This window comes from Suricata suricatta, chromosome 6 (assembly GCF_006229205.1).
Source record: "Suricata suricatta isolate VVHF042 chromosome 6, meerkat_22Aug2017_6uvM2_HiC, whole genome shotgun sequence".
NCBI classification, from domain to species: Eukaryota; Metazoa; Chordata; class Mammalia; order Carnivora; family Herpestidae; genus Suricata; species Suricata suricatta.
Window position 1 is genome coordinate 114,950,371 of NC_043705.1, and position 7,563 is coordinate 114,957,933.

A 7,563-nucleotide genomic window follows, 5' to 3' on the forward strand; every position below is an offset into this window, starting at 1 on the left:
TCAGGTCATGATCTCCTGGTTTGTGGGTTGGAGCCCCACGTTGGGCTCTGTGCTGACAGCTAGCTCAGAGCCTGGAGCCTGCTTCAGATTCTGTGTGTGTGTCTCTCTCTGACCCTCCCCTGCTCATGCTCTCTCTCTCAAAATTAAATTAAAAAAACATTTAAAAAAAGAAAAGAATGTTGCTTCTCATATGCAAAATTTCTCTGATAAGTTTTTTGATGGCAGAAAAGTATATGTGCCTTAATATATAAGTGGCTTTCTATTCTGTGTCACAAGTCCTCAAAAACACTCCTTGAGCAAATCCATACCGGTATTGTGTCCCATATTACCAAGTGGTCATCACTCAAACAAAGGCAGCATTTACCCTTAATTATTGTTAGTCTTTTCAAAGCAAAACCTGGCACATAAATTTTTCCATCTTTCACCCTGTGCCCAATCCATTTATTTCTCATGCCATGGTGTCCTCTCTCCCCTTATACTTAATCTGCATCCCAATCAGATGACCCCAACTCATTTATCAATTCATTCATTTCTCTTTCCTATAAACCCAGTCCATCTGCTGTTGATACCACACAGGCATTCACCACATGTAATCTTGGCTTAATATTCATCTTATGGTTGCCTTCTATCTTCCATATTAATAACTACTATTTAGTGAGAGCCTATGATAAATGGAGTGAACATAGAATTTGTCATTCAAACCAAGATACATTTGAGACTAGAAGGGGTTGCTATTAATAATCACACGGAGACAACAGGTGTAAACCAGGGCTGCCGCTGGCAAGCTGGGACATGTGAGCACCCTATCAATAAGTGACGAGTGTGGCAAACATTGCAGGCTGGCTCACTCCACATCTTGACTAACTCTTTTCTCCTTTCCTCGACTTCTGCTCTAGGGGCTAGAAGGCCCACTTTCTCTTTCTTCCCCAACAGCTAGCGCTGGCCAGGAGACAGACAGTTCTGGCAAATGGGACCTCAGTAAGGGATTTCTGATAACTTGTGCTTTCCGATGAAATGGCTTCCTTGTAAGTAGCCCAGCTCCTTCCCCTTTCTGCTGTGTGGACCTTGTCGGAGGTTTAGTGGTCAGCTAAAGACGCTGAAATGATAAACATGAGAGCAAGAGGAAGAGTGGCAAAGCAGAAAGCAGTAAACGAGGTGTCTGACCTTAGGTTTAGCTAAGGTCACAAGCATAGGGCCCCCACGAGGGCATTGGTGTCCTTAGGAGGTCAGACAGTTCCCTCTCTCTGCCATGTGAGGACACAGCAAGAACTGGCCATCTGAAAGCCAGAAAGACAGTGCTTATCAGAACCTGAGCGTGCGGACGCCCTGCCATCAGACTTCCAGCCTCCGGAACTGTGAGGAGTCAGTTCTGTTGTGTGAGCCTCCCATTTTATGGTAGTTTGTTATGGCAGCCTGAACAGACTAAGGTGCCTGTCTCTAGATCTCTTTTTCTATGAAAACAAACCTCTTTTAGCTAAGCAGGAAAATTCTTTTATTCCTTGCAGCCAAAAGCATCCTTAACTTAGAATAGCTATTATTATTTTGTTCTAATTAGTTGGTACATATTTTCCTTAATCCTTACAACCACCCTGAAAGGTGCTTGCAATTTACCCTCATTTTTTAGATGAAGGAACTAGACTTAACAAGGACTTGGTGGCTTGTCCAAAGTTGTACAGGCAATGAATATCGTCTGGATTTCCAGCTCAGGCCTCTCTGACCTCAGAGCCTGTGCCTCACACACAACAGATGCCGCTGCTTTACTTCACGAGCAGAGCTGTGCGTGTCTCGGGCAATCCCACTGAGCAGATGTTGCTAGAAAGAAGAAGGATGTAAAAGAGATGATTCTCCCTGACTTCCTTGCCCTCAATGCACCCTACGCACTGTGAGGTCTCTACCCTCACACTCTACTAGGGAAGAGTCAGTCAACATCAACGAAATGTTCAGTTGAGCAAACATTATATTGAAGTGCCTGCCTACTTTATGCCAAAGTTCCGCAGTGCTCACCAAGAGCCCTGTGGATGTGAGTCATCAGCTGGCAGGACAAAGTAGACACAGAAACAGACCAGTTAAATATACTGGACAAAGCACTTGGCTAGAGATATGCACAGGAAAGTGGGTGCCCAGAGAACACCTAGAATGTCGTGAATGTATAGGGAAAACTTCCTGAAGCAGATGAGGCCTGAAGGAATTTGCCTCTATGGGTGAGCAAAGACTAAGGTAAAGAAACGTAGATGAGGAAAACAGAAAAGGAAATGGTGGCATTTTAAAATGTGTTGTTGGGGAGCCTGGGTGGATCAGTTGGTTAACTGACTTCAACTCAGGTCATGATCTTTCAGTTTGAGAGTTCGAGCCCCGCATCGGGCTCTGTGCTGACAGCTCAGAGCCTGGAACCTGCTTCGGATTCTGTGTTTCTGAACAGAATATAAAGGGTGAGCAAATCTGTACCTCATTGCTTTCTATACCAGCTCAAGAATTTGTCTAAACTAGAAGCTCAGAAAAGTTTAAAAGGTTTTATTATTTTTTAAATACTTATTTATTTTGAGAGAGAGTGTGTGTGAGCTTGTGAGGGGGGAGGGACAGAGAAGGGGAAAGAACCCCAAGCAGGCTCCACACCGTCACCACAGAGCCTGACGTGGGGCTCAATTTCACGAATCATGAGACCATGACCTGAGCTGAAATTATGAGTCAGACACTTAACTGACTGAGCCACCCAGGCACCCCAGGTTTAAAAAGCTTTAAAAGAAATTTTCATGATTCAATAAATATGATCAGAATGTATTTTGTTAGCCAAGAATGAAATTAATATTCTGTACTTGAATCTTTGTCTCTGTGGGCAACTTTCACAAAATAATCTAGCATTTTGAACAAAATCTTGAACAAAAGAATTTTAAGTCACTGATTTGCAATTCACTAGCAGTGTGACAAACAGGTTTAAGCCCAGAGCATCCTTACTTAGCATTGCTATAGTGTAGCCTTTAAAAGTGTTAGGCCCTATTTTCTATAGATATTAACTAATGCAGTTGTTTTAGAGCTTTGGTAAATCTTTTTTACTTTGCTTGGTAGACAGTAGACACCACACCACACAGAGTGGTTCTCACGTGGATGTGATGTGCTACACAGGAAGAGCGACTCTTAAGGAAGCCGGAGTTTATTTTAAAAAAGTTTTTAATGTTTTTTATTTATTTTTGAGAAACAGAGAGAGACAGCGCAAGCAGGGAGGGTCAGAGAGAGAGGGAGATATAGAATCCGAAAACAGGCTCCAGGCTCTGAGCTAGCTGTCACCACAGAGCCTGACTCGGGGCTCGAACCCACGAACCGTGAGATCATGACCTGAGCTGAAGCTCAACTGACTGAGCCACCCAGGCACCCCAGGAAGCCTGAGTTTAGGCAAGACAGAAGTACTCCTCTTTACCTTCTAAATTACCTACTAAATGTCTCCAGCCAAAGCCAGCCACCCAGCCCACACTCTTCTGAATAACATCTCTGCTTCCTGGGAGATAGTAACTCTCTGGCATGTGCAACACGACAGAACACAAAACCAACAACACAAATTTGCCTCCGTGCTACATGCAGTGCCCTGAGGAGCCACAAATCCGCACTGGGGCTGTGCAAGGCTTAATTCCAAAATCCTGAACGTGTTGCTAAGTGGACTGGCCATACATGTCCTGTGTGAGGAAAGCAGGCAGCTGACTGCCATGTACTGTGCAAGAGCCAAATTGGGTCAGGTCTCTCAGGAGGAGATGGGGGAGCTCAGAGCAGACCAGCCTTCGGGAGGTGTCTATACACAGAAGCTTTCTCATCAGCTTTCTAGCCTCACCTAATCTCTGCGGTTGCAAGGAAAAACCAAACATTAGACCCACATTTCTCTTGGCCTTTGCTGTGCCTATGCCGAGACCCACACCTCCTCACTTGGTGGCCCTACTAAGTCATGCCTCGCTACTTCCGTTTGGGTTCTTGTCCATGCCACCCTCCCCCCCCCCCACCATGCCTCCTCATATTGTCACATGAGTATCCCTCGCTCTGCTGAATCCACACTTTTCAGGTGGCATCTCCAGACTGTTTTTATTGCACAGGAAAAGATAAGACTTGTCCTATTTGCAGAGGGACATCTCAAATTCACTATGGAATTTATACCTATCCCAAGCCTAAAGGGTCCAGAAGAAAGGGTTGGCTTCCCAGACAATTAGTACTTATTAAGAGCCTAATTTGTAGGGCCCTGTGTTAGGATCAATACAGAAAACAAATATGTCATACAGAAGAATACTGACTAGCTAACAACAAGGAACAAAGCTCAAAACATAAAGATAAATGTAAAGAACAACAAATGAAATTGTATGTACAGTATTTCAATTTTTCTTTGCTTTGTTTTTAACTACCAAAAAACAACCCTCTGAAATGTTAACGATGGTGATCTCTCTAGCTGGGATTATACAGAGGATTAGAGATAGAATTATACATGATTATTTCTTTCATTTTAACATTTATTTCTGTATTTTTGACAATAATACTAGCAACAATGACATTTATTTTGTGCCAGGCACCATTCTAAGAGCTTTACATGAACTGACTCATTTAAGTCTTACAGTAATCCTAGAAGGCACCTGCTGTTATGCCCAATAAAGGTGAGGCACAAAGAGATCAAACTATGTGCCCAAAGTCACACTTATAGTAAGTAAGTCACAGAGCCAGGATTCAAATGCAGCAAGTTATTTCCAGAATTAAGACTTAATCCCTATGCAAAAGTAAACTATTAGGACTTCATCAGAATAAAAAGCTTCTGCACAGTGAAGGAAACAATCAACAAAAAACCCACTAAATGGGAAAAGATATTTGCATATGAAGGTGAGAAGTTTCTTCAAGAAGTTAAAAATAAAGGGCACCTGGGTGGCTCATTTGGTTAAGCATCCAGCTTCCGCTCAGGTCATGATCTCATGGTTCCTGGGTTCAAGCCCCATGTAGGGCTCTGTGCTGACAGCTAGCTCAGAGCCTGGAGCCTGTTTCAGATCCTGTGACTCCTCTCTGTGTCCCTCCCCTGCTCATGCTGTCTCTCTCTCTCTCTCTCTCTCCCTCTCAAAATAAATAAATAAATAAATAAATAACAAAATGTTTAAAAAAAAATAGAACTACTCTACAATCCAGAAATCACACTACTGGTTATTTACCCCAAAAATACAAAAACACTAATTCAAAGGGATACACGCACCTGTATGTTTATAGCAGCATTATTTACAATAGCCAAATTATGGAAGCAGCTCAAGTGTCTGATAGATGAATGGCTAAAGAAGTGGTAGAGGGATATACAATGGAATGTTATTCCACCATAAAAAAGAATGAAATCTTGCCATTTGCAATGATATGGATAGAGCTAGATAGTATACTCTAAGTGAAGTAAGTCAGTCAGAGAAAAACAAATACTATATGATTTCACTATATGTGGAATTTAGGAAACAAAACAAAGGAGCAAAGGGGAGAAGGGAGAGGGAGACCAAGAAACAGCCTCAGCTATAGAGAACAAACTGACGGTTACCAGAGGGGAGGTGGGCAAGGGGATGGGTGAAACAGGTGATGGAGATTAAGGAGTGCACTTATGATGAGCACTAGGTAATGCACAAAATTACTGAATCACTGTACTTACCTCTTAAACTAATATTACACTGTATGTTAACCACACTCGGGGCCTTCACGTGCAAGGACCTGTTCTGCTTCAACAACATTAACTTTGATCCACCTACAGAAACTTAGGGGATTCCTTTGTACTTACAGGACCTGGCCCACTGGCCAGAGTACCTCATCATTGCAGAAACCCCTGGTGGAGAGTCAATGGGTTAGGTTGTGGGTAAAGCAGAGAGTTCTGTAGCTAAAGAGTGGCACGGCCATGTTACGGCTCTCTGTTGCCCCAGAATTTTGACGCTTTGGTTTGACTGCTAAACATATGGAGTTATTAGGGGAGATTTCAGAAAGAAAGGGTGGGTTTTTCTGTTGATCTCTTTGTTAGAGTATCAAACCAAGCTGCAGTCGACGTGTACAAGCAGTGGGCTACAGCATGTACAGGACAGTCATAGAATCCTATTCCAGCAGCAAGGGGGAGCCTGATGAAGAGGCTTATGATATGAGAAGCACCTTCCAGAGACACTGAGAAGAAATCCATCACAGCATTACCTCGTCCTGTGAAGCCTGAAGACATTGAATAACTATGGGCAGTGGTTCTTAGGCTGATGCTCCAGATATTTTAGGGACAATATTATTTTCATTGGATGATCCTGGAACTCTATCAGGAGAAAAGTAATCATTTTCTTCAAGAAAATACAGGTTACAAATTTGAATCTCGTTTTCAGTTAGGAACATCGCACCTACTAAAGCTGTTACAAAATTCTATCAAAAAGGCAGCTATGTTAGATAGAAACTTTCCACTATTTTGGTTCATAATATTCACTATGTGTTAAGAGAAAAAACTTGTTCCGGTCTCCTCCTACATCCTGTGCCTGAGAACCACTGCTGCATATATATTTTTTATTTTATATTATCTATTAATTGAAGCTTTAAAGCATATATGAAATGTATAAATCTAAGATGTATAATAAAACCCATTGTTGACCCTAAAAAAAGAAATAAATAAAAGGGAGTCAGGAGAAATGACCTCATACTTATATATCTCTTGATTTGTTGCCTCACATGCAAAGTAAGAGGGTGAACAAAACTACATTCTAGAGAAATATTTACCTTACAGGTTACCAATAGTTGCCATGAGCAATGCCTCATCATTTTAGACTTGGCCATGACATCATTGATTAGGCCACAGCAAATGTGCTGTCTTTGTGCTTTAATTTACTTTTTTCAAATTTTTAAATACTTATTTTCTCCTCTTGTTTAAAATATAATTTATTGTCAAATTGATTTCCATACAACACCCAATGCTCATCCCAACAAGTGCCCTCCTCAATGCCCATCACCCACTATCCCCTTTTAATTCAATTTTTTAATGTTTTTTATTTATTTTTGAGAGAGAGAGAGAGAGAGAGAGAGAGAGAAAGAGAGAGCATGATCAGGGGAGGGGCAGAGAGAGGGAGACACAGAATCTGAAGCAGGCTCTAGGCTCTGAGCTAGCTGTCAGCCCAGAGCCTGATGTGGGGCTCAAACCCACGAACCTTGAGATCATTACCTGAGCCGAAGTCGGACACTTAACTGACTGAGCCACCCAGGTGCCCCTTAATTACTTTTAAAACCAACATGTCCCATAAAGCAAATGCACAAAGAATATAAAAACTAATGGTAGAGCTAAAGGTATGACCCTATACAAATGAGAGCACTGATCATTGTTAAAAGACAAAAAGTGGTAAGAAAACAGAAACGGATTGCAGGATAGTCCGGCAGCATACGTGATTCCAAAGAGAAGCAACCAACTATTCAAGACTAAATATCTTGAGTTGATGCAATCAAAAATAATCACTATGTGGCATGGAAAAGTAACCAATAAAATGAATGAATTTCCAACGTATGCCTACATCATTAATTCCCCAGAAGAGCAGGATACAAGTTTCTCAGGCCCAGTAGGTAGATAGAAAC

General features: G+C 41.9%; 1 pseudogene; it reads left to right on the plus strand.

Moving 5' to 3' along the window:
• The first annotated feature begins 5,658 nt into the window (after positions 1-5,658).
• Positions 5,659-6,191, plus strand: LOC115293527 (annotated as a pseudogene).
• Positions 6,192-7,563: the final 1,372 nt, after the last annotated feature.